At 36.7% G+C, this 27,866-nt stretch overlaps 1 non-coding gene across 1 annotated transcript; it reads right to left on the bottom strand.

The window, feature by feature from the left end:
- Positions 1–961: 961 nt before the first annotated feature.
- Positions 962–1,069, bottom strand: LOC127746864 (small nucleolar RNA R71). Its single transcript, XR_008008676.1, has one exon. It is a non-coding gene; the product is annotated as a small nucleolar RNA R71 (small nucleolar RNA).
- Between the last annotated feature and the right edge of the window lie 26,797 nt (positions 1,070–27,866).

The following is a 27,866-nucleotide window of genomic DNA, read 5'->3' as shown; positions in this document are numbered from 1 at the left end:
TTTACTATTTCTTATCTTTTTCAAAACCGCCTAACTATTTCTTTCACTTCTAATTTTTGAAAATCACCCACCACTTTTTCAAAATTATTTTTAATTAACTAATTGTTTTAAATTCTAATTTTATTTTATTTCTTTTAATATTTTCGAAACCAACTTAATGAATTAAATAAAATTAAAAATATTTTTCTTTTCCCTCTTTTAAAATTTGAATACTCTCTCTCTCTCTTATCTCTTTCTATTTATTTGCTAGCACTTCTCTTCTACTCATAATTCAAACCCCTCTCTCTTTTCTCTGTTTGAATTACTCATCTCCTCTCTCTTCTCATTCTTCTATTCTTCTATTCTTATACTCACATAAAGGAATCTCTATACGGTGACATAGAGGATTCCACTACTCCCTTTGTTCTCTTCTTTTCCATATGAGTAGGAACAAGGATAAGGACATTCTTGTCGAAACTGATCCTAAATCTGAAAGGACTCTGAAGAGGAAGCTAAGAGAAGCTAAAGCACAACACTCCAGAGAGGACCTTATAGAAAATCTCGAAAAAGAAGCAGACATGGCAGCCGAACTCAACAACAATGCTAGAGATGCAAGGAAGATGCTTGGTGACTATACTGCACCAACTTCCAACTTCTATGGAAGAAGCATCTCAATTCCTGCCATTGGAGCAAACAACTTTGAGTTTAAGCCTCAATTAGTTTCTCTAATGCAGCAAAATTGCAAGTTTCATGGACTTCCGTCGGAAGATCCTCATCAGTTCTTAGCTGAATTCTTGCAGATCTGTGATACTGTTAAGACCAATGGGGTTAATTCCGAGGTCTACAGACTTTTGCTTTTTCCCTTTGCTGTAAAAGACAGAGCTAGGATATGTTGGATTTACAACCTAGAGAAAGCCTGAACTCTTGGGATAAGTTGGTCACTACTTTCTTGGCCAAGATCTTTCCACCTCAAAAGCTAAGCAAGCTTAGAGTGGACGTCCAAACCTTCAGACAGAAAGAAGGTGAATCCATCTATGAAGCTTGGGAAAGATACAAGCAATTGATCAGAAGGTGTCCTTCTGACATGCTTTCAAAATGGAGCATCTTGGATATATTCTATGATGGCCTGTCTGAATTATCCAAGATGTCATTGGACCACTCTTCTGGTGGATCTCTTCATCTAAAGAGAACACCTGCAGAAACTCAAAAATTCATTGAGGTGGTTGCAAATAACCAGTTCATGTACACTTCTGAAAGAAATCATGTGAATAATGGGATGACTCAAAAGAAAGGAGTTCTTGAGATTGATACTCTGAATACCATATTGGCTCAGAACAAAATATTGACTCAGCAAGTCAATATGATTTCTCAGAATCTGATTGGATTGCAAGCTGCAGCCGGCAGTACTAAAGAAGCATCCTCTGAAGGAGAAGCTTGTGACCCTGAGAATCCTGCAATGGAAGAGGTGAATTACATGGGAGAATCCTATGGAAATACCTATAATTCTTCATGGAGAAATCATCCAAATTTCTCATGGAAGGATCAATAGAAGCCTCAACAAGGCTTCAATAACAATAATGGTGGGAGAAATAGGTTTGACAATAGCAAGCCTTTCCCATCATCTTTTCAGCAACAGACAGAGAATTCTGAGCAGAGCCTCTCTGACTTAGCAACCATAGTCTCTGATCTATCTAAGGCCACTCTCAGTTTCATGACTAAAACAAGGTCCTCCATCAGAAATTTGGAGGCACAAGTGGGCCAGCTGAGTAAAAGAGTTACTAAAACTCCTCCTAGTACTCTCCTAAGCAATACAGAAGAGAATCCAAAGAGAGAGTGCAAGGCCATCAATATAACCAAAGTAGCCGAACCTATAGAGGAAGACGAGGTAGTGATTTTCAGTGAGGAAGACGTTGCTGGACGTCCATTGACCACTAAGGGGTTTTGGTACACAAAATCGTGATACACAACTCCGTGCAGCTGACCAGCAAGTGCACTAGGTCGTCCAAGTAATACCTTACGTGAGTAAGGGTCGATCCCACGAAGATTGTCGGCTTGAAGCAGGCTATGGTCATCTTGTAAATCTCAGTCAGGCTGATTCAGATAGTTATCGAGTTTTAATAATTAAAAGCTGAATAAGACAAAATAAGATAGAGATACTTATGCAATTCATTGGTGAGAATTTCAGATAAGCGTATGGAGATGCTTTGTTCCTTCTGAATCTCTACTTTCTTACTGCCTTTATCCAATCATTCATACTCCTTTCCATGGCAAGCTATATGTAGGTGGATCACCGTTGTCAATGGCTACCATCCATCCTCTCAGTGAAAATGGTCCTCTACAGTTTCCCGCATGGCTAATCATCTGTCGGTTCTCGATCATGTCGCAATAAGATCCATTGATCATTTTTCACACTGTCACAGCACCCAACACACGCGAGTTTGAAGCTCATCACAATCATCCCATCCTAGATCCTACTCGGAATACCACAGACAAGGTTTAAACTTTCCGGATCTCAAGAATGCTGCCAATTGATTCTAGCTTATACCACGAAGACTCTGATCTCACGGAATGGAAGACTCTATTGTCAGGAGAGGCAACTATGCATCGTGAACCAGGAGGCCAAGAGATACACACTCAAGGTCTCGCAGATAGAACGAAAGTGGTTGTCAAACACGCGTTTATAAGGGAGGATGATGATGAGTGTCACGGATCATCACATCCATCAGGTTGAAGTACGAGTGAATATCTTAGAACAAGAATAAGCGTTAATTGAATAGAAGAACAAATAATACTTTGCATTAATTCATGAGGAACAGCAGAGCTCCACACCTTAAGCTATGATGTGTTGAAACTCCACCATTGAAAATACATAAGAACAAGGTCTAGACATGGCCAAATGGCCATGCCTCGCAAATAACATGAAACAATCAAAAAAGGGTTCAAAGACCTGATCCCAAGATCAAATATGATCAAAAGATGAAAATACAATAGTAAAAGGTCCTATTTATAGAGAATTAGTAACCTTGGATTTACAGAAATAAGTAAATGATGCAGAAATCTACTTCCGGGGCCCACTTGGTGTGTGCTTGAGCTGAGCATTAAAGCTTTCACGTGCATAGGCTTTTCTTGGAGTTAAACACCAGCTTTGGTGCCAGTTTGGGCGTTTAACTCCAATTTTGGGGCCAATTTGGGCATTTTATGCCAGAATTTTTATGCTGACTTGGAACACCAGTTTAGGCCATCAAATCTCGGGCAAAGTATAAACTATTATGCATTTCTGAAAAGCCCAAGATGTCTACTTTTCAATGCAATTGAGAGCGCGCCAATTGGTCTTCTGTTTCTCCAGAAAAGTCATTTCGAGTGCAGGGAGGTCAGAATCCAATAGCATCTGCAGTCCTTTTTCAGCCTCTGAATCAGATTTTTGTCCAGGTCCCTCAATTTCAGCCAGAAAATACCTGAAATGATAGAAAAACACACAAACTCATAGTAAAGTCCAGAATTGTGATTTTTGCATAAAAACTAATAATTATATAGTAAAAACTAACTAAATCATACTAAAAACTACCTAAAAATAATGTCAAAAAGCGTATAAATTATCTGCTCATCACAACACCAAACTTAAATTGTTGCTTGTCCCCAAGCAACTAAAAAAAAATAGCATAAAAAGAAGAGGAGTTAAACCCCAAAATGGTCCCTGAGATTGGCGTTTTGCACTGAAATCATCCCTGAGATTCCAATTGCACCAATTACGTCCCTGAGATTGAAAAAAATGCACCATAGTAGTCCCTGACCCATTTTCCATTAACGACGTGATGACATGGCATGATGACGTGGACTGTAAGTGACACGTGTCACTTCATGATTTGGCCATGTGTAATGGTAGGATGATGTGGTGACTAGTGACACGTGGCATAACTATCCATGTCAGCATGCCACGTGTCACAATGTTATTTGGCCACGTGTCCAGTAGTGCCACGTGTCGCAACAGTATTCGTCCACATGTCATCCATTATGCCATCGTTCTATATGCACCAAATTAGTCCCTCACTTTGCATTAAGTGACTCATTTTAGTCCCTGAAATTGAATGTTGTGCACCAAACTAGTCCCTTCACCAATTTTTTCTCATTTTTTTTTCTACAAATTCAAAATTCTCAATATTTTTGAATGCATTAATTTCAATTCTATTTTTTCACACGTTCTTCAAATAAAAGTGTTTTTATAAAATGTTTTTTTCTCTTGCGAATACCCTAATTGCTGACTTGGAGTTAACGTGAAGGCTTTTCAAGCATCTTCACTACCATCTCCAACCTCTTTCAGTACTTTTATAAAATATTTTTTTCTTGCGGATACCTCTAATAGCCGCCGTCTTGGAGTTGACGTGAAGGCATTTCAAGCTTCCCTCATTATCATCTCCGACCTCTTTCGTCTAGACTGCAGAGATCAAAAGTGGTAGTGAGGGTGGTTGAAGTGCCTTCAATCTAGATCATTTATACATAACGAAAATGTGTATTTCATAAGAAAAAAATATTTATTTTAATTATTAATTTCTTGTTAAAAACACATGTTTTTTTATGAAAAAATGTTTCTAATCAATCATATAATTATTTTTTTTATAATAACATACTTATATATTACAAAATTTACCAATATTAAATTATTAAAAAAATTATATAATTAAAACTAAAATCTTAAATTTTTTTATAAAGCACTTGTATTTAACCGATATATGAAAAAATAGAATTGAAATTAGTGTATCCAAGATATTAAAATTTTAAATTTAAAAAAAATGAGAAAAAATTGGTGAAGGGACTAGTTTGGTGCACGACATTCAATTTCAGGGACTAAAATGAGTCCCTTAATGCAAAGTGAGGGACTAATTTGGTGCATATACAACGATGGCATAATGGATGACACGTGGACGAATACTATTGCGACACGTGGCATTACTGGACACGTGGCCAAATAATATTGTGACACATGGCACAACTATCCACGTCAGCATGCCACGTGTCACTGGTCACCACATCATGCTACCATTACACGTGGCCAAATAATGAAGTGACACGAGTCACTTACACTCCACGTCATCACATCGTTAATGGAAAATGGGTCAGGGACTACTATGGTGCATTTTTTTCAATCTCAGGGACGTAATTGGTGCAATTGGAATCTCAGGGACGATTTCAGTGCAAAACGCCAATCTCAGGGACCATTTTGGGGTTTAACTCAAAGAAGATAATATATAATGAATCTTACAATATCAATGAAACTTAGTCCCGATTAGATGAGCGGGGCTAGTAGCTTTTTGCATCTGAACAGTTTTGGCATCTCACTTTATCCTTTGAAATTCAGAATGATTGGCATCTATAGGAACTCAGAATTTAGATAGTGTTATTGATTCTCTTAGTTTAGTATATTAATTCTTGAACACAGCTACTTTATGAGTCTTGGCCGTGACCTTAAGCACTTTATTTTCCAATATTACCACCGGATACATAAATGACACAGACACATAATTGGGTGAACCTTTTCAGATTGTGACTCAGCTTTGCTAAAGTCTCCAGTTAGAGGTGTCCAGAGTTCTTAAGCACACTCTTTCTGCTTTGGATCATGACTTTAACCACTCAGTCTCAAGCTTTTCACTTAGACCTTCATGACACAAGCACATGGCTAGGGACAGCTTGATTTAGCTGCTTAGGCCAGGACCTTTGGGCCCTCCTATCCATTAATGCTCAAAGCCTTGGATCCCTTTACCCTTGCCTTTTGGTTTAAATGGCTATTGGCTTTTTCTGCTTGCCTTTTCTTTCTTCTCTCTCTTTTTCTTTTTCACTTTTTTTCGCTACTTTTTTTTTCTTTTTCACTGCTTTTTCTTGCTTTAAGAATCAATTTCATGATTTTTCAGATTATCAATAACATTTCCCTTTGTTCATCATTCTTTCAAGAGCCAACAATTTTTTTTCTTGCTTCACCATAAAAAATATGCACTGTTCAAGAATTCATTCAGAAAACAAAAAGTATTGCCACCACATCAAAATAATTAAACTAATTTCAAGATAAAAGTTGAAATCCATGTACTTCTTGTTCTTTTGTAATTAGGAACATTTTTTATTTAAGAAAGGTGAAGGATTCATGGAATTATTCATAGCTTTAAGACATAGATACTAGACACTAATGATCATGTAGTGAAGACACAAACATAGATAACACATAAAGCATAAAGATTGAAAAACAGAAAAATAAGAACAAGGAAATTAAAGAACGGGTCCACCTTAGTGATGGCGGCTAGTTCTCCTTCTTAAAGATCCTATGGAGTGCCTGAACTCCTCTATGTCTCTTCCTTGCCTTTGTTGCTCTTCCCTCATGGCTATTTGATCCTCTCTAATTTCATGGAGAATAATGGAGTGCTCTTGGTGCTCCATCATTAGTTGCTCCATATTGGAACTCAAATCTCCCAAAGAGGTGTTAAGTTGCTCCTAATAGTTGTGTGGAGGAAAATGCATCTCTTGAGGCATCTCAGGGATTTCTTGATGAAGGACTTCCTCATGCTCTTGTTGAGGTCCATGAGTGGGCTCTCTTATTTGCTCCATCATCTTTTTAGTGATGGGCTTGTCCTCTTCAATGAGGGTGTCTTCCTCTATGAAAATTCCAGCTAAACTGCATAGGTGACAAATGACTTGAGGAAAGGATAACCTTGCCAAAGTGGAGGGCTTGTCAGCTACTTTGTACAGTTCTAGAGGTATGATCTCATGAACTTTCACTTTCTCTCAAATCATGATGCTATGGATCATGATAGCCCGATCTACAGTCACTTCGGATCGGTTGCTAGTAGGAATGATGGAGCGTTGGATGAATTTCAACCATCCCCTAGCCATGGGTTTAAGGTCATGCATTCTCAATTGAACCGGCTTGCCTTTGGACTCTTTTTTCCACTGAGCTCTTCCCACAAATATGTCCATGAGGACTTGGTCCAACCTTTGATCAAAGTTGACCCTTTTAGTGTAGGAGCGTTCATCTCCTTGCATCATTGGCAAGTTGAATGCCAACCTTACATTTTCCGGACTGAAATCTAAGTATTTCCCCACGAACCATTGTAAGCCAATTCTTTGGGTTCAGGTTCATACTTTGATCATGGTTCTTAGTGATCCATGCATTAGCATAGAACTCTTGAACCATTAAGATTCTGACTTGTTGAATGGGGTTGGTGAGAACTTCCCACCCTCTTTTTCGAATCTCATGTCGGATCTCCAGATACTCATTCCTTTTGAGCATGAAAGGGACCTCCGGGATCACCTTCTTCTTGGCCACAACTTCATAGAAGTGGTCTTAATGGACCTTTGAGATGAATCTCTCCATCTCCCATGACTTAGAGGTGGAAGCTTTTGCCTTCCCTTTCCTCTTTCTAGAGGTTTCTCCAGCTTTAGGTGCCATAAATAGTTATGGAAAAACAAAAAGCAACGCTTTTACCACACCAAACTTAAAAGGTTTGCTCGTCCTTGAGCAAAAAAATAAAGAAGGGACAGAGAAGAAGAAGAAATAGAGGAGATGGAGGGTGAAGAAAGGTTCGGCCAAAGAGGGGAAAAGTGGATATGAGGTGTGAAAATGAAGGAGTGATGAGGGGTTTATATAGGAGTGGAAGAGAGAGGTGTCCATGTGTGAGGGTTTGGGTTTGGAAGGGAAAGTTTTTGACTTTTGAATGGTGGGGTAGATGGGGTGTTTGGGGAAGAGAAATGGAGGTGATTGGTAAGGGATATTTGGGGAAGGGTGTTATTGGAATGTGTGAAGAAGAGAGAGAGAGTGAGTTGAGGTAGGTGGGAATCCTGTGGGATCCACAGATCCTGAGGTATCAAGGATTTCTCATCCCTGTACCATTCTGGCGTGTAAATTTCCTTTGAGTGCTAATCCTGGCATTAAACGCCAGGTTACTGCCCATTCCTGGCGTTAAATGCCAGCTTTTCTTCCCTTTCTGGCGTTTAACACCAGCTTAGTGCCCTTTTCTGGAATTAAACGCCAATCTGGTGCCCTTTTCTGGCGTTAAACGCCCAGAATGGTGCCAGACTGGGCGTTTAACGCCCATTCTGCTACCCTTACTGGTGTTTAAACGCCAATAAGCTCCTCCTCCAGGGTGTGCTATTTTTAATGCTGTTTTTGAATTTGCTTTGATTTTTGTAGTTATTTTTGTGACTCCACATGATCATCAACATAAAGAAAACATAAAATAACAATGAAAAATGGAAATTTAACATAGATAAATAAAAATTGGGTTGCCTCCCAATAAGCGCTTCTTTAATGTCAATAGCTTGACAGTGAGCTCTCATGGAGCTTCACAGATATTCAGAGCATGGTTGGGGCCTCCCAACACCAAACTTAGAGTTTGAATGTGTGGGCTTTGTTTGACTTTGTATTTAGAGAAGCTTTTCATGCTTCTTCTCCATGTGAACAAAAAGAGATCCTTGAGCCTTAAACACAAGGTAGTCCTTATTCACTTGAAGGACTAACTCTCTTCTGTCAACATCAATCACAGCTTTTGCTTTGGCTAGGAAGGGTCTGCCAAGGATGATGGATTCATCCTCATCCTTCCCAGTATCTAGGATTGTGAAGTCAGTAGGGATGTAAAGGTCTTCAACCTTTACCAAGACATCCTCTACAAGTCCATAAGCCTTTTTTTTATTTGTCTGCCATTTCTAGTGAGATTCTTGCAGCTTGTACCTTAAAGATTCCTAGTTTCTCCATTATAGAGAGTGGCATGAGATTTATGCCTGACCCCAAGTCACACAGAGCCTTCTCAAAGGTCATGGTGCCTTTGGTACAGGGTATTAAGAACCTTCCGGGATCCTCTTTCTTTTGAGGTATCTTCACTTGAGCCAATGCACTTAGTTCATTGATGAGCAAGGGGGATTCATTCTCCTAAGTCTCATTACCAAATAACTTGGCATTCAGCTTCATGATTGCTCCAAGGTACTTAGCAACTTACTCTTTAGTAATGTCTTTATCCTCTTCAGAGGAAGAATACTCATCAGAGCTCATGAATGGTAGAAGTAGGATCAATGGAATCTCTATGGTCTCTGTATGAACCTCAGATTCCTTTGGTTCCTCAGGAGGGAACTCCTTTTCGTTCAGAGGACATCCCATGAGGTTTTTCTCACTGGGAATCATGTCATCCTCACTTTCTCTAGTCTTGGCCATGTTGGTCATGGTTATGGCCTTGCACTCTCTCTTGGAATTTTCTTTTGTATTGCTCGGGAGAGTGCTAGGAGGAGTTTCAGTAACCTTCTTACTCAGCTGACCCACTTGTGCCTCCAAATTTCTAATGAAGGATCTTGTTTCATTCATGAAACTTAGTGTGGTCTTAGATAGATCAGAGACTATGTTTGCTAAGCTAGAGAGACTCTGCTCAGAATTCTCTATCTGTTGCTGAGAAGATGATGGGAAAGGTTTGCTATTGCTAAACCTGTTTCTCCCACCATTATTGTTATTAAAGCCTTGTTGAGGCTTCTGTTGATCCTTCCATGAGAAATTTGGGTGATTCCTCCATGAAGAATTGTAGGTGTTTCCATAGGGTTCTCCCATGTAATTCACCTCTTCCATTGCAGGATTCTCAGGGTCATAAGCTTCTCCCTCAGAGGAGGCTTCTTTAGCACTGCCAGATACAGCTTGCAATCCAGTCAGTTTCTGAGAAATTATATTGACTTGCTGAGTCAATATTTTGTTCTGAGCCAATATGGCATTCAGAGTATCAATCTCAAGAACTCCTTTCTTCTGTGTTGTCCCATTGTTCACAGGATTTCTTTCAAAAGTGTACATGAACTGGTTGTTTGCCACCATTTCAATGAGTTCCTGGGCTTCTGCAGGCATTTTCTTCAGATGAATAGATTCACCTGCAGAATGGTCCAATGACATCTTGGATAACTCAGACAAACCATCATAGAAGATACCTATGATGCTCCATTCTGAAAGTATGACAGAAGGACACCTTCTAATCAATTGCTTGTATCTTTCCCAAGCTTCCTAAAAGGATTCACCTTCCTTCTATTTGAAGGTTTGAACTTCCACTCTAAGCTTACTCATCTTTTGATGTGAAAAAAATTTAGCTAAGAAGGCATTGACTAGCTTCTCCCATGAGTTCAGGCTGTCTCTAGGTTATGATTTCAACCATATACTAGCTCTGTCTCTTACAGCAAAAGGGAAAAGCATAAGTCTGTAGACCTCGGGATCAACTCTATTGGTCTTAACAGTGTCACAGATTTGCAAAAATTCAGCCAAGAACTGATGAGGATCGTCCAATGGAAGTCCATGAAATTTGCAATTCTGTTGCATCAGAGAAACTAATTGAGGCTTAAGCTCAAAGTTGTTTGCTCCAATGGCAGGAATGGAGATGCTTCTCCCATAGAAGTCGGGAGTTGGTGCAGTAAAGTCACTAAGCACCTTCCTTGTATTGTTGGCATTGTTGTTATTTTCGGCTGTCATGTCTTCTTCTTTGTCGAAGATTTCTGTCAGGTCCTCTCCAGAGAGTTCTGCTTTAGCTTCTCTTAGCTTCCTCTTCAGAGTTCTTTCAGGTTCAGGATCAGCTTCAACAAGAATGCCTTTATCTTTGTTCCTACTCATATGAAAGAGAAGAAAACAAAGAAAGTATGGTATTCTCTATGTCACAGTATAGAGATTCCTTGATGTGTCAGAGGAAAAGAAGAATAGAAGGATGAGGTAGATAAAGAAGAATTCGAACTTATAGAGAGAGAGGGGGTCCGAATTATCAAAGGAGAATAAGTGTTAGTGATTAAATAGAAAGGGATGGGAGAGAGAAGAAATTCGAATATTAAAATTAAAATAATTAATTAATTAAAAAATGATTTTTGAAAAAGTGGTTAGTGATTTTCAAAAATTAGAGAGAGTGATGTAGGCTTAGTTTGGTAAAGCTTTTACTTTTTAAAAGTAGCTTATAAAAGTTAACTTTTAAAAGATGGCTTTTTAAAAGTTGTAGCATTTATGTTTGGTAAATCAAATCAAAAACAACTTTTAATAAACATAAGCAACATCAATTGTGTTTGGTAAAATAGCTTTTAAAATTTAAAAATACTATAATAGACATAAATGCAAACATTAAATTTGAAAATTAGTTAACATATGAGGTTATATTAGACTTTTAAATTTTGAAAAGCACAAGCCAACTTTGAAAAGCTCCCTCCTAGGTGCTTTCAAAAGCACCCCTAACTTTTAAAAGCCGCAAGCACAAGCACTTGAGCTTTTTAATTTACCAAACGCAAAATGACGTGCTTGTGCTTTTTAAAAGCACAAGCACCTCCTGAAAAAGCTTTACCAAACCCAGCCGTAGTTAGGTGGTTTTGAAAAAGATAAGAAAAAGTGATTAGTTGAAAAAGATTTGGAAATAATTTTGAAAAGATAAGGAGTTAGAAAAAAGAGAGTTTGAAATCAAATTAAAAGAGATATGATTGAAAAAATTTGATTTTAAAAAGATATGATTGAAGAAAATTTGATTTTTTTTAAAAAGATATGATTGAAAAGATATGGTTGAAAAAGATTTGATTTTTAAAATTGATGACTTGACTAACAAGAAATTAAAAGATATGATTCTAAAATTCAAATATTGAACATTTCTTAATAAAAAAGTAACAAACTTGAAATTTTTGAATCACAACATTAATTGTTAGCAGGGATTTTCGAAAATATTAAAAGAAAAAGGAAAAAGATTTAATTTTGAAAAAGATATGATTGATATGAGAAGATATGAAAAAGATAAGATTTTGGAAAATTAATTTTAAAATTTGAAAAGTTGAAAAAGATTTGGATTGAAAACAAAACTACCTCCTTGGTGTTATCCTAGCATTAAACACCCAGAATGGTATCCATTCTAGCGTTTAACGCCCACTTGGCTACCTTCTTGGGCATTAAACGCCCAACCAGGTACCCTGGCTGACGTTTAAATGCCAGAATTCCTTTTTCATTGGGCATTTTGAACGCCCAGCTTTTTCTCTGTGATTCCTCTGGTGTATGTTCTGAAACTTCAATTCTCTGTATTATTGACTTGAAAAGACATAATTTTGAAATTTTTTTAATGATGAGAGAGAAAAACAATAGAATGAAATTAAACATGAAAAAACTAAGATCAAAACAAGGAATGCATGCAAGAACACTTTGAATGTCAAGATGAACACGAAGAACACTATGAAGATCATAATGAACATCAAGAACATATTTTTGAAAAATTTTTAAGAAAAGAAAGACATGCAAGACACCAAACTTAGAAATTTTCATACTAGAGACACTAACAATTTGAGAATGCACATGAGAAACAACAAAAGACACAAAACAAGTGAATTTAAAGATCAGACAAAGAAATTCATCAAGAACAACTTGAAGATCAATGAAGAACACAATGCATGAGTTTCGAAAAATGCAATGATTATTAAAAATATGCAATTGACACCAAACTTAAAAATTGACACTAGACTCAAACGGGAAACACAAAAATATTTTTGATTTTATGATTTAAAAATATTTTTTGTATTTTTTTTCAAAAATTATTTTGAAAAAAAAAATAAGAAACTCAAAATTTTTCAATAAGAATTCCAGGAATCATGCAATGTTAGTCTAAAGTTTCAGTCTAAAAAGATTAGACTTGGCTAACCAAGTTTCAGTAGGACATTACATACAACAGCCAAATTAATGGGAATTAACTGGCTCCTGTGATGATAAAAGCATCATATGAAACTCTAGAATTCATTCTTAAAAATTCAGAAGAACAAAATAAAAAGAAAAATACCTAATCTAAGCAACAAGATGAACCGTCAGTTGTCCAAACTCGAACAATCCCCGACAATAGCGCCAAAAACTTGGTACACGAAATCGTGATACACAACTCAGTGCAGTTGACCAGCAAGTGCACTGGGTCATCCAAGTAATACCTTACGTGAGTAAGGGTCGATCCCACGGAGATTGTCAGCTTGAAGCAAGCTATGGTCACCTTGTAAATCTCAATCAGGCAGATTCAGATGGTTATGGGGTTTTAATAATTAAAAGCTGAATAAGACATCAAATAAGATACAGATACTTATGCAATTCATTGGTGAGAATTTCAGATAAGCGTATGGAGATGCTTTGTTCCTTCTGAATCTCTGCTTTCTTACTGCCTTCATCTAATCATTCATACTCCTTTCCATGGCAAGCTGTATGTAAGTAGATCACCGTTGTCAATGGCTACCATCCATCATCTCAGTAGAAATGGTCCTCTACGATTTTCCGAATGGCTAATCATCTGTCGGTTCTCGGTCATGTCAAAATAAGATCCATTGATCCTTTTGCACACTATCACTGTGCCCAACACTCGCGAGTTTGAAGCTCGTCACAGTCATCCCATCCCAGATCCTACTCAGAATACCACAGACAAGGTTTAGACTTTCCGAATCTCAAGAATGATGCCAATTGATTCTAACTTATACCACGAAGACTCTGATCTCACGGAATGGAAGACTCTGTTGCCAGGAGAGGCAACCATGCATCGTGAACCAGGAGGCCAAGAGATACACACTCAAGCTCTCGCAGATAGAAAAGAAGTGGTTGTCAGGCACGCGTTCATAAGGGAGGATGATGATGAGTGTCACGGATCATCACATCCATCAGGTTGAAGTACGAGTGAATATCTTAGAACAAGAATAAGTGTGAATTGAATAGAAGAACAATAATACTTTGCATTAATTCATGAGGAATAGCAGAGCTCCACAGCTTAATCTATGATGTGTAGAAACTCCACCGTTGAAAATACATAAGAATAAGGTCTAGACATGGCCGAATGGCCATGCCTCCCAAATAACATGAAACAATCAAAAATAGGTTCAAAAACCTGATCCCAAGATCAAAGATGATCAAAAGATGAAAAGACAATAGTAAAAGGTCCTATTTATAGAGAACTAGCAACCTAGGGTTTACAGAAATAAGTAAATGATGCAGAAATCCACTTCCGAGGCCCACTTGGTGTGTGCTTGGGCTGAGCATTGAAGCTTTCACGTGTATAGGCTTTTCTTGGAGTTAAACACCAGCTTTGATGCCAGTTTGGGCGTTTAACTCCAATTCTGGTGCCAGTTTGGGCGTTTTACGCCAGAATTTTTATGCTGATGTGGAACGCCAGTTTGGGCCATCAAAGCTCGGGTAAAGTATGGAGTATTATACATTGCTGGAAAGCCCAAGATGTCTACTTTTTAACGCAATTGAGAGCGCACCAATTGGGCTTCTGTAGCTCTAGAAAATTCATTTCGAGTGCAGGGAGGTCAGAATCCAACAGCATCTGCAGTCCTTTTTCAGCCTCTGAATCAGATTTTTGCTCAGGTCCCTCAATTTCAGCCAGAAAATACCTGAAATCACAGAAAAACACACAAACTCATAGTAAAGTCCAGAATTGTGATTTTTGCATAAAAACTAATAATTATGGAAAAACACACAAGCACACACCAAGTGGGCCCCGGAAATGGATTTCTGCATTATCTGCACTTAGTTACTTATTTTCTATAATCCTTAGTAACTAGTTTAGTATAAATAGCACTTTTTACTATTGTATTTTATCTTTGGATCATCTTTCGATCTTTTTATCAACTTTATGCTTGCTGGCCTCGTGGCCATGCCTATGCTATTTTCTCTAATGTATTTTCCAACAGTGGAGTTTCTACACCTCACAGATTAAGGTGCGGTGCTCTGCTGTTCTTCATGAATTAATGCAAGTACTATTGTTTCTTTTTTAATTCACGCTTACTTCTTCTCCAAGATATACTCTCGTACTCAATTCAGTTAAGTCAGAATGAAGGGGTGATCGGTGACAATCACCCACTATCTTCGTTACTCGCTTAGCCAAGATCCGTGTGCCTGACAACCACAAGCGGTCTACATGATATTCAACGTAGTCATTGGACGACAGCCGGAGTATAGTCTCTTGGGTCTTTGATCCACAGATCGAGTCCGTGAGGTTAGAACCTTCGTGGTATAGGCTAGAACCAATTGGCAGCATTCCTGAGATCTGGAAAGTATAAACCTTGCCTGTGGTATTCCGAGTAGGATCTAGGAAGGGATGACTGTGACGAGTCTCAAACTCACGAATGTTGGGCCGCAGTGACAGTGTGCAAAAGGATAGAGAGATCCTATTCCGACACAAGTGGGAACCGACAGATGATTAGCCATGCGGTAGCTGTGCCTGGTATTTTTCATCCGAGACGAGAAATCCGACAGTTGATTAGCCGTACAGAAACCGTAGCTGGATCATTTTCACTGAGAGGATGGATGGTAGCCATTGACAACGGTGATCCACCAACATACAACTTGCCATGGAAGGGAGCACGCATGATTGAATGAAGACAATAGGAAAGTAGAGGTTCAGAAGCAACAAAGCATCTCCAAACGCTTATCTGAAAATCCCACTAATGAATTACGTAAGTATCTTTATTTTAATTTATGTTTTATTTATCTTTCAATTATCAAAACTCATAACCAATTGAATCCGCCGGATTAAGATTTACAGGATGACCATAGCTTGCTTCAAGTCGGCAATCTCCGTGGGATCGACCCTTACTCGCGTAAGGTTTGATTACGTGGACGACCCAGTGCACTTGCTAGTTAGTTGTACCGGAGTTGTGAAAAATGTGATCACAATTTCGTGCACCAGTCATGAATGACAATAGTTCCAAGAAGTTTTACATATTCAATGATTCTATCTTTTCAATTACCTGCATTTTTTATGATATATTTAAATGGTTTTTGCAGGGAGTTTAAACAGTCACAAAATCAGTTTCTCTAGTCCAACTGGCAGGATTAGGGTTCGGAGTTCTGCTTTTGCTTAAGCCATTTCTTCCTTATCTTCTAGAAGTGCAGCCACCTTCCAGGAATCTCACCTTTAGGAACAAGTTGATAAACACTGTGGTCTTTTTTTAATCTTTCTTTTTTGGAGCCATCTTTCTATTTATGAAATACATTCAACTAAGGATGTTAATCCCTTTTATTTCATGTGCCATATCTTTGCATCAAGCCCCAGGACATTTATGGAGCTTCGCATCTATCCAATTGTTATTGCCAGATATATGATGCACTTCTTGGTAGGATCTCAGCATCCTGCAACAATGTAAGTACTTTTAGCCAGTTTTGCATCATGAGCACATTTATCTTCTAGACTTGTTTCACTTTTACCATTCTACTGATTTCTTGCATTATGACTAATGAGTATTTTCTAACCTTTTGCCATGCAGAAATGCATGTCAGATGATTCTGGGAATCATTATTACAATTGTTCAAGCCTTTGGCGCTATCAAATATGGACTGTATGGCCAACTCGGATGGGTGGATAATCTCTTTGTAATGGGTCAACTTTTATTTGGAGGAATAACTGTTATATACCTTGATCAATATTTTCAGAAAGGATATGGTCTCATTAGTTCTGGAATCCACTGTTCATTTCTTCTATTTTTATACTCTCTTAAACAAAATAAGCATAGGGCATATCTAAATAGTTATACAGTGAAAGCTAACAAGTCTTGTTAATATTTAGTGAATATTTGTTGTTTATAAGTGGAGTCTGCGTATGTTCTCTATCTTGTTTTCCAATGTAGAATTATTGTTGCATGTGTAAAGTTCTCTTGAATATGTTTTTAGCTTCCTTAGAATATTTATTGTTTATAATTGATTTTTATTATACAATAATATTTGTTATAGTCACTAGACTGATTGATAATCATTTTTCATAGACTTATTTAACTTACTGCTGCAAGAGCATTGAAGAAAAGAAACAAGAACACAACAAGGATCCTAAGTTGTTTTGTCCTGAGCTGCTACTAACACCACTAATTAGCATGATCTCTAGATTGCAGTCTTCTTTATAGTTTTATTGAAGTTCTTTAGATCTCCATTTGAACAAAATCTTAGGTCTGTCAATTTTAAAATTGTTGCATTCCTTAAGTTGTGCTAGTAAACAATTTTGCATGTGGTAATGTATAAAGATTGAAGTAAATTGTTGAAGCCTTCTGAATTGACATCGATTATGTTGTGTTTTAAAATGCAGGATCTTACAGATGAAGAGGTAGGAATATCATGTTCATTCAGAGATCAAAGAATTAAAATATATTAAGAATTAAAATATACCACTAATTCTCAAAGGCGGCAGTAAGAGGCAGCAATCAATGCCTAATTCCCATGTTCGTTCAAATATACCATTTTGAATATTTTGTATTATTAGTAGATTACAATTTAAAGGAATATAAGTTTAAGTTTAGTTATTTATCTTGTCTTGAGTCTTTATGTTAGAGGATTATTTATTATTTTGATAAGTTTGTAAACTCATTATCTAATATTTAGTATAAATTTTATTTTTATATTTAAAAGTTTATTTGTCTTATTATCTAATATTCTGTATAAAATTTAATTCTATATTTAAAATTTTATTTGCATTAATTATTTACTATTTTTTAAATAGAAAAAAATAATTAAAACATATAACTATTAAAATTGATGGCAGAGTTGTCGCTTTTTAAATTTAAAACAGACAAAAAAAAATATAGACAAAGAATTTGTCGGTATTTAAATAATTAAATCGACGGCAATTGTGTCGATTTTATTGAATCAAATATCGACGGTAACGTTGTCGATTTTATTAAGCATATTATAGACGAAAATGTTGTCGATTTTATTGAATTAAATATCGACGGAAATGGCGTCGATTTTATATAATAATATCCACGGCAACATTGTTGATTTTAGTAAGAAGGTAAAATTCTCAAACTCATATTATAGACAAAAACATCGTCAATTTTATTAAATTATTATCGATGGTTAGGAAAGCCGTCGATTTTATTAGAATTTTGAAAAATCGACAAGCTTAATAGCGACCACCTTTGCCGTCTATTTTGCCATCGAATTTTAATATTATCGATGGCTTAGCTGTCGATTTGGCCATCGATTTTATCGATATTTCTTGTAGTGCCTCCTCCCTTCTCTCGTCGTTTCAATTCCTGTCCGTTAACCATCTTCTTTACAAAGACACAAACCCATCGCTCCTCTCTTCTTCTCTGTGGACCATAGTCCATAGAAGCCACGAATCGAGCAGCTGCCGCGTCCTGTAGCCACCGCAACGACAGGTTCAACCATCGCTGTAAGACCCAGAACCTTTGAAAAGTCTTATAATGATCAAGTCCCAAATCATATAGTTATTTACGGCCTTAATTTCAGAAATTATTTTATTAAAGATATTTAAGGCAAGTTTTGATTTATTGAATTTGAGATGAGTTATGATTATTACCCAATTTTATAATTATTGGATTATTTTCTATATTCAAATTATAAAGTTGGTAGTTGTGAAATAATAAGGATTTTATATGATTTGGATTAAATAATTAATATTTTAAATATTAATACAGCTATTTTGGAAAATAGAGAAATTAATTATACTATTTCTAATTATTTGATTTCGATTAGAGGGTATCCCGTCGCCGTCGGTGGTTCCACCGCCCTTGCTGACGTGCCGTCAGAGTCTGCCGCTATGGCCGCCGGTCTCCTAGCTGCTGTGGTTGGGGGTCTGCTGTGTATGATCGCCGAAAAACCTCTCTGTTGCCAGAGAACGCTCTGCCGGTAAGGGTTTTAAATTGTGATTTCTGTCCTTTGGATTTCGAAAAGATTTTGATGCTGCGTGGTTATTATAGTTGACCCACCGGAGCCTCTGGCCGCTACCGGAGCTGTTGCCGGGTCAGTCTGGAATCGCAGTTGCCTCATTTAGTTATTTCGGTAGGTAGCTATGTTTCGAAAGCCATGCGTTAGTGTCTCGTACATGTACTAAAGCCCTTACGGTATTAATGTCCTTAGAGTTTAGTAACTGAGGTTGCTTGTTGTAATTTAGAGCTGTTTATGCTGCTGCGAAAATGTGTGGGGCTGTGCTTTGAAGCTGCCTTTGATTTTGAGTTGAGGCGAAGAAGGACTTATGAGGCATTTGGATTATGGAATTGTGTTTTGAGGTAGGGGTGCTTTCCGAAAACTATATTTTGTATATTTGAATTATTACATATGGATACTGATGTGAGAAAATGTGTATTTGGTGATTGTATCGGCCTTATGTATGGTTTGAATTGTCTCAATTGATTATGAACGTTTGTTGATTGGTTTGTTGTGTGGTTTTGTGAAACGAAATGCTTTTGAAGTTGCTTCTTTTAAAGCTTTGAGATCGAGTTTAATCTGTTGGAAATTGATTTGAATTGAGTTGATTTTCTTAAGAAGGTAAAAAAAATAGATTACACTCTTGAATTCAGCCTATTTTGCTTTAAATGATCTGGTTTGATAAATGACTGTTGCTGAACCGTTTCTTTAAAGCTTTAGAAATGAGTTTATTCGGCTGATAGTGATTTGATTTTGAAACATTTTTCTTGAAATATGGAATTGAGATGACTATTGAATTTTGGCTTGCCTTGGACTGATTTTGGACTTTGGGCTGTTGGAAAAGGATTGTGAAACGGTTTAGTTGGGACCCGAACCGGGTGGCAAAGTCCAAGTTTTAGGGGAGACGTTGTCGAAATTTCTATAAAAATCCGAGTCTTTATTGAAATGTTGTTTGGAAAAAGGTTGAGTTAAAGACTTCTACTCTTTTATTTGAATTATCAAGAAAATGATGATTCATGCTTTTGGAATGAATTATTAAAGAGAAAATTGTGATTTAGTCTTGCTTCTTAAGAAAGGCATTGTATCTCTTTCAAGAGAAAGTTATTTAGATGAAACTTATGTTTTAAAGCTATTTTAAATGTGACAAGGGCAATGCCTTTGAATTTGACTTGAGGGTTTCAATTAGAGGAGTTTCAACAATTTTGAAAGAACCTGAATGTCTATTGACAAGTTTCATTTTGAAATGTTTTGATAAAGGTTTTAAGTACTCCTTGAATTCTGAATTCTTGCAAGACTAAAACAATTTTGAACAGTTGGAACGTTCTAGAATTTATCATGGGGGTTGAAGTTGGTTTTGCCTAAGTAAAGGAAACGGATTTGAAAGAAGTGAATGATTACGTGACCCGGTTTGGCTTAGATCCTATTTTATTACCCAAATTGGAAAGCCAAGGTTTTAATGATTTTAAATGAATTTGGCGAAATGAGTTGTGTTATTCTCCCCTAAAGACTTGGGACTCTGCCGGAAAACTTTTGGTTATAAAATCCCATTGTTGGATGGGTGATTTTGAATACTTTGAAATAAATCCTTAACTTGCCATGGTTTTGGATGTTTTGGAAAGAGAATGTCGAGAGTGGCTCTGTTTTAAAAATGAAACTCACTTTGAGTAAATTTGGCTTATGAGCCATGAGATGATTTGAGAAATGAGATCTTTAAAGCAAAGGCTGAAAAGAGTTGAAATTTGATTTCAAAGTGAAATAGCTTGAGAAAAGTGATTAATGGCTTAAATGCCAGTTTTATGAATTTGATGATGTTGAATGGTGGAAGTGCCGTTTTGTTATGGGCCAGAATGGCTGTGTATGATTATGAATATTGGCTGGTTCTGGATTGAACCGTGAGCCGGAATGGCTATGTATGATATTGATTTATGGCTGATTGTCAAATGAGTTATGGGCCGTATGGCTAACTATGAATTTTGAATTTAAGCCGGATGCTGAGATGGATGTTGATCCATGGCTGGGACTGAATGAATATATGCTTGAGATACCTGGGTAGTAGCAAGGGTTGTGGTTCGTCCCACTTGCTCCAGGTCAGAGACTGTGACGCCTGGGTAGTAGCGGTAGTAGTGGTGATTCTACTCGCTCCAGGTTGAGCTTTTAAACACCTGCCTGGGTAGTAGCCACAGTAGTGGTTATTCCATTGGCTCTGGGTTGAGCGGGTAGTAGCAAGGGGGTTGTAGCTCAAACTTACTTGCTCCGCGATGGGTGTTTCTGTCCATGGTTAGCTACCAGGACGTGTTGGGTTGGCTATATAACCGACAGATGATATCATTAGCCACTAGGCAGGCATGCATCATATACATCTATGTGACATTGTTTGGGTGTGCATATTGTACGTGGTTTGCCTTTGTGATTAACTGCTAATTGTTCTACTTGCTGTAACTGTTTGTTTGTGCTTGAACTTCCTATTTGTGTTTGCTACTGAGACTCTGTTGGAATGTGGTGATTGGTTGATGGTTGGATTGTTTGGGCCTTGGGTCGTGGATGGAATGAGATGAACCGATGGTTGATTTCGGCTTTGTGTTTCTGGTTTGGAATAAAATATGAAAGGCTATTTTGGTTCAGCATAGATAAACTGTTTTGAAAGGTTTTTTAGTTGTTGAGAATTGAATGGTTCCTCTTTCAGAAAAGATTTTTGACTTTACTTTTATTGTAAACCGTTGTTTTTGAAAAGAGCCATAAGACGGTTAATAATCACTGGTACGATTTATCTTCACGTATCCTATTACAGTAATTCCCAAAAACCCTCTACTAAGATCCCTTTCGAGGATGATGTTTTCACCCCCTACATTTTTTTCCTTTCAGGATATGGGCACAGAAGTCACGAAGAGTTTATCTAGTTGTTGTTGAGATGCTCTGTGTTGTTTTAGTTATGGTTTATTATACCCTCGCCTTTATCTCATATATATATATATATATATATGGATGTACTCTTTATGAGTTTCTGTAAGTTGTATGGTATGTATGGATGTACGTTGTATAACAAAAGTATTCTTGGGAGCGGTATTGCGGTTTAAAGTTTTAAACAGGCTTATATTTTAGTATTAAATAGTATAAGTGTCGTCGTAATGTCCGAGCTATTAGAGTTGTGCAGCCGGAAGCGTAAGCTTTGGTAGTTAGGGTGTTACATTATGGTATCAGAGCGGTCTTTCCTGTAGAGCCTAAGGAATGGACCAACTATGCTTCAGTTTCATACTCTGAGCGTTTGTCATGTATTTGGTCTTGTCGAATGACGAGAATTAGAGCTTTATGCACATGACGGTCTATTGATCAATGTTGTTAGTCTTGCATTGCATGATTCTTGGTATTAAGTTTGGCCGGCTTAATACTGGTGAATTATGTATATGAAAGCACTAATGGATTATCATAGATGATATACGAGTTTTGGGTAAAGCGAATCGCTGGTTTTGGGAACATTAGAAACTATTTCTCAAGATTATTCAGTTGTGTATCTTGGATTTTGTTCAAATCGACCTGTTCTTTCATATCCTAACTTGAAGTTCTTGTTTGCTGCTCCTCTTGAAAAGTAATTTGATGTTTCCACTCTGTTTCTCTACTCATATGCGTTTTTGTTTGATCTTAAGTGCATATGCTTGTTTAAAATCCTTGTTGCATCTATCTTCCCCTGTTCGAATTCTTTTTTATTCATGTATTCTTTGATATGGCTCTGAGCTTGTCCTAATGCGCCGTGCATTTTAACTCCGGGATTCTGAGTCTATTATTAGAGAAATTGTTGATTCAGTTTTTCTCTTATTTGACAGTGAGCACAACCAATTTTGATATTTTATGAAAATTGCTGTTGAATAGATATATACTTATCTATACATGAAATTTTGAAGATTTCTCATATCGCTTAGCAACTATCTATTTTTAATACCTCGCCTATATTTTTACTGGTTTATGGAACTGCATTTACCTTAAATTACAATTTGGCTTTCTAGTAATTTTACTATAGTTCCAATGCACATCTTCATTTGATTATGTATTTGGATACTTTTCAATATTTTGAAAAGAAAGGATTTATCACTCTTGTCCCGGTTGAGTTTCGTTTGATAAGCTTTACTTAACTTATTTTGAACTGAGTTTGATTTAGCAAGCTATATGGTTTATGCCATTGTTGTCCTTTTAAAAGTGTTGGACTCATAGCCTTCTTCTTATGAATGGACTCGTTCCTTATTAAGCTTTTTATCTCTATGAATGTCATACGTGATTCTGTTTTTAATTATACATCTACCTTTTGAGAGCACTACAATCAATCTCAACTTTCCTTCTCTGGTGAATCTCATCCTCATGTGAGTCAGCTTAATTCGTTTCAAATTAGTGCATCAATTATCCTTTCATTGTCTCTACCAGAGTTTTTAGTCAAAGACTTATCCTTGAGAGATTACTAATGATTGAGTTGTCTTTTTTTTTTATATAACTTTTGTATTCTTTTGGATCAATTGAAAGCTTATTTGATGTCTCATGCCTAGTGGAATCTTGTTTGAACTATTTTGGTTTAAGATCCTTTCTTGCAAGGCTTGACTCCTTTTTAGTACATCTTAAACTTCTTGCATGTTCTTATGAGATGGTGATTTCAAGAACACTTTGGGGTCTTGTTTTAAACTTTCTAAAGAAGTTTTGAATCCTCTTTGAAGGAATACTCAATGGAACTTATTTTCTGTCGTTTGATTGAGATTGAAATCATTGTACAATTTTGACAAGTTGTTTTAGAATTGGCATGCGCTGTTGTAAATGGAGTTTTGAAAGCTTTCTTGTTTAGTGGAAACCGGTTTGTTTGTAATGCAACACTTAATTCCTTTACCAATTTATAAGCAAACTTTTACCTCGGATTTTCTTTTCTAAATAGAGCTTAACTTTCTCTTTCGACCTTGCTAAGATTTTTATACACGCTTGTTTGAATATGGACTTTGGAGATTTTTGAACCAGCATTTGATTACTTTCAGGTTTTTATGAATTGCTTTTGGTTAAGTTGTACATCTAATTATCTTTCTAAAATATTTGGGGAAATATTTTAGCTCTTAGCCAAACTTGTGTGCATTTTGTTTTAAAACTCTACATGGTCTATTTCGACATGAAATTGTATTGGAGTAAAGCCACATTTATGCTTTTGGTTACTCTCTTGAAGAATGGTTATTGCTTAACTTTTCTTTTAAATTGCGAAGTGATTTTTCCGCAAGTTTTCGATTCTTTTGTGAACAATACATTCAGAAGTATTTTTAATCATGCTCTTGAGTTCTGTGAGCTTTATCTTGGGTTTGAAATATTTTCTTTTGTAAACATCATGCTTCCTCGACTTAGCTTGAGTTTGTTTCAAACTGATGCACTGGTTTTCTTCTTATTGATCCTATTGAATTTCTTTGATCCAAGGGTTACCTTTGAAGTTGTCAATCGATTTGTTTCTAGCAAACTCTATTGCTTGAGCATCCTTGTTTATCTGGAGTTGGGTACATTCTCTCAAATCTATGAGTACTATCTTTGACATTTGACTCTCCTTTCTAAATCTTGTATCCTTCTGAGTAGACTCGAGAATTATTTTGATATCACGTGTGACTTGTAGACGTAGTAACGCGATGCGTTAGTTCTTTAAGACGTGAAATGTGTGTATGGTGGGTGAAGCGGTAGGTGTAAAACGTTATGAGTTATGGGTGTTTTGTTCCTTGCGAACGGATTTGTGGTTGTTAGGCTTATGATTGGCTATGAGGTTGTAATATGATTGGTGGAGTTGGAAAATTGAAGTTCTGAAGTGGGAACAAGATTTGTCAGCAAACATTATGCCGCTGTTTAGATACCAACATGTTTTGCAACCTTTTACCACATTAATTACTACCTTGCTTTGTGAACACCTATCTTGATTTGTACCCTACTTTGGCACCTCAAGTTTTTATAAAGTCTTGAGATCATGTGACCTTGTGCATTGAGTCTATCTTGTAACGTTTACTCTGCAATTACAATCCTACCTTTGTATCTTTATGCATATGATCATCCAAGTATTTGAAGACCGTATATATATATATATATATATATATATGTTTATATTTTGAGATATTTTTGCTTCTTCCTTAAATGTGTTCAAGGGTGAACTGTTATGAAATTTCTTTTGTTTTGTATCAATTTTCGAGGGCGAAAATTTTTATAAGATGGGTAGAATGTAAGACCCAGAACCTTTGAAAAGTCTTATTATGATCAAGTCCCAAATCATATAGTTATTTACAGCCTTAATTTCAGAAATTATTTTATTAAAGATATTTAAGGCAAGTTTTGATTTATTGAATTTGAGATGAGTTATGATTATTACCCAATTTTATAATTATTGGATTATTTTCTATATTCAAATTATAAAGTTGGTAGTTGTGAAATAATAAGGATTTTTATATGATTTGGATTAAATAATTAATATTTTAAATATTAATACAGCTATTTTGGGAAATAGAGAAATTAATTATACTATTTCTAATTTTTTGATTTGGACATTTTGTTGAAAATAATTTGTGAAAGTGATGAATAAATAGTATTTTCTATATATAATTAGTGTTGGATTTAATTGAGTTTCAATTACTATATTATCCCTATTTTTAATTGAAATGACAAAACTACCCCTAGCTTAACCCTAACCCTAATTTTGATACACCACCCCTAAAAACCCTTCTCTTCATGCTGCGCAGCCAACAGCCTCTCCTTCATCTTCTTTGTTGCGCAGCCCTGTGATAAACACAACACACACACCCATGAGGCACTGTTGGTCGCGGAAGAAGGGAGGAGGAGAGGTAGACCCGCGCCAGCGTGCTGGTCTCGCTGCCCTTCCATCGCCGCTGTTGCCACGGTTGTGAAAGAGGGTATCCCGTCGCCGTCGGTGGTTCCACCGCCCTTGCTGCCGTGCCGTAAGAGTCTACCGCCATGGCCGCCGGTCTCCTAGCTACTGTGGTTGGGGGTCTACTGTGTATGATCGCCGGAAAACCTCTCTGCCACCGGAGAACGCTCTGCCGGTAAGGGTTTTAAATTGTGATTTCTGTGCTTTGGATTTCGAAAAGGTTTTGATGCTGCGTGGTTATTATAGTTGACCCACCGGAGCCTCTGGCCGCTACCGGAGCTATTGCCAGGTCGGTCTGGAATCGCAGCTGCCTCATTTTGTTATTTCGGTAGGTAGCTATGTTTCGAAAGCCCTGTGTTAGTGTCTCGTACGTGTACTAAAGCCCTTACGGTATTAATGTCCTTAGAGTTTAGTAACTGAGGTTGCTTGTTGTAATTTAGAGCTGTTTATGCTGCTGCAAAAATGTGTGGGGCTGTGCTTTGAAGCTGCCATTGATTTCGAGTTGAGGCGAAGAAGGACTTATGAGGCGTTTGGATTATGGAATTGCGTTTTGAGGTAGGGGCGCTTTCTGAAAACTATATTTTGTATATTGGAATTATTACATATGGATACTGATGTGAGAAAATGTGTATTTGGTGATTGTATCGGCCTTATGTATGGTTTGAATTGTCTTGATTGATTATGAATGTTTGTTGGTTGGTTTGTTGTGTGGTTTTGTGAAACGAAATGCTTTTGAAGTTGATTCTTTTAAAGCTTTGAGATCGAGTTTAATTCGTTGGAAATTGATTTGAATTGAGTTGATTTTCTTAAGACCGCTGAGGATTGATTTGAATTGAGTCAATTATTTGATGATGTGAAAAAGTCGAAAGCACTTTTGAATTTAGCCTGGTTTACTTTAATTGACTTGGGTTGGACAAATGATTTATTACTGAACCGTTTCTTTAAAGCTTTAGAAATGAGTTTATTCAGCTAATAGTGATTTGATTTTGAAACGTTTTTCTTGAAATATGGAATTGAGAAGACTGTTGAATTTTGGCTTGCCTTGGACTGATTTTGGACTTTGGGCTGTTGGAAAAGGATTGTGAAACAGTTTAGTTGGGACCCGAACCGGGTGGCAAAGTCCAAGTTTTAGGGGAGACGTTGTCGAAATTTCTATAAAAATCCGAGTCTTTATTGAAATGTTGTTTGGAAAAATGATGAGTTAAAGACTTCTACTCTTTTATTTGAATTATCAAGAAAATGATGATTCATGCTTTTGAAATGAATTATTAAAGAGGAAATTGTGATTTAGTCTTGCTTCTTAAGAAAGGCATTGTATCTCTTTCAAGAGAAAGTTATTTAGATGAAACTTATGTTTTAAAGCTGTTTTAAATGTGACAAGGGCAATGCCTTTGAATTTGACTTGAGGGTTTCAGTTAGAGGAGTTTCAACGATTCTGAAAGAACCTGAATGTCTATTGACAAGTTTCATTTTGAAATATTTTGATAAAGGTTTTAAGTACTCCTTGAATTCTGAATTCTTGCAAGACTAAAACAATTTTGAACAGTTGGAACGTTCTAGAATTTATCATGGGGGTTGAAGTTGGTTTTGCCTAAGTAAAGGAAATGGATTTGAAAGAAGTGAATGATTACGTGACTCGGTTTGGCTTAGATCCTATTTTATTACCCAAATCGGAAAGCCAAGGTTTTAATGATTTTAAATGAATTTGGCGAAATGAGTTGTGTTATTCTCCCCTAAAGACTTGGGACTCTGCCGGAAAACTTTTGGTTATAAAATCCCATTGTTGGATGGGTGATTCTGAATACTTTGAAATAAATTCTTAACTTGCCATGGTTTTGGAAGTTTTGGAAAGAGAACGCCGAGAGTGGCTCTGTTTTAAAAAGGAAACTCACTTTGAGTAAATTTGGCTTATGAGCCATGAGATGATTTGAGAAATGAGATCTTTAAAGCAAAGGCTGAAAAGAGTTGAAATTTGTTTTCAAAGTGAAATGGCTTGAGAAAAGTGATTTATGGCTTAAATGCCGATTTTATGAATTTGATGATGTTGAATGGTGGAAGTGTGATGAGCGGATAATTTATACGCTTTTTGGCATTGTTTTTAATACGTTTTTAGTATGTTTTAGTTAGTTTTTAGTATATTTCTATTAGTTTTTAGTTAAAATTCACTTTTTTGGACTTTACTATGAGTTTGTGTGTTTTTCTGTGATTTCAGGTATTTTCTGGCTGAAATTGAGGGACCTGAGCAAAAATCTGATTCAGAGGCTGAAAAGGACTGCAGATGCTGTTGGATTCTGACCTCCCTGCACTCGAAGTGTATTTTCTGGAGCTATAGATACCCAATTGGCGCGCTCTCAACGGCGTTGGAAAGTAGACATTCTGGGCTTTCCAGCAATG

This window comes from Arachis duranensis, chromosome 4 (genome assembly GCF_000817695.3).
Source record: "Arachis duranensis cultivar V14167 chromosome 4, aradu.V14167.gnm2.J7QH, whole genome shotgun sequence".
Lineage (NCBI taxonomy): Eukaryota > Viridiplantae > Streptophyta > Magnoliopsida > Fabales > Fabaceae > Arachis > Arachis duranensis.
This window is presented reverse-complemented; position numbering and strand designations above follow the sequence as displayed.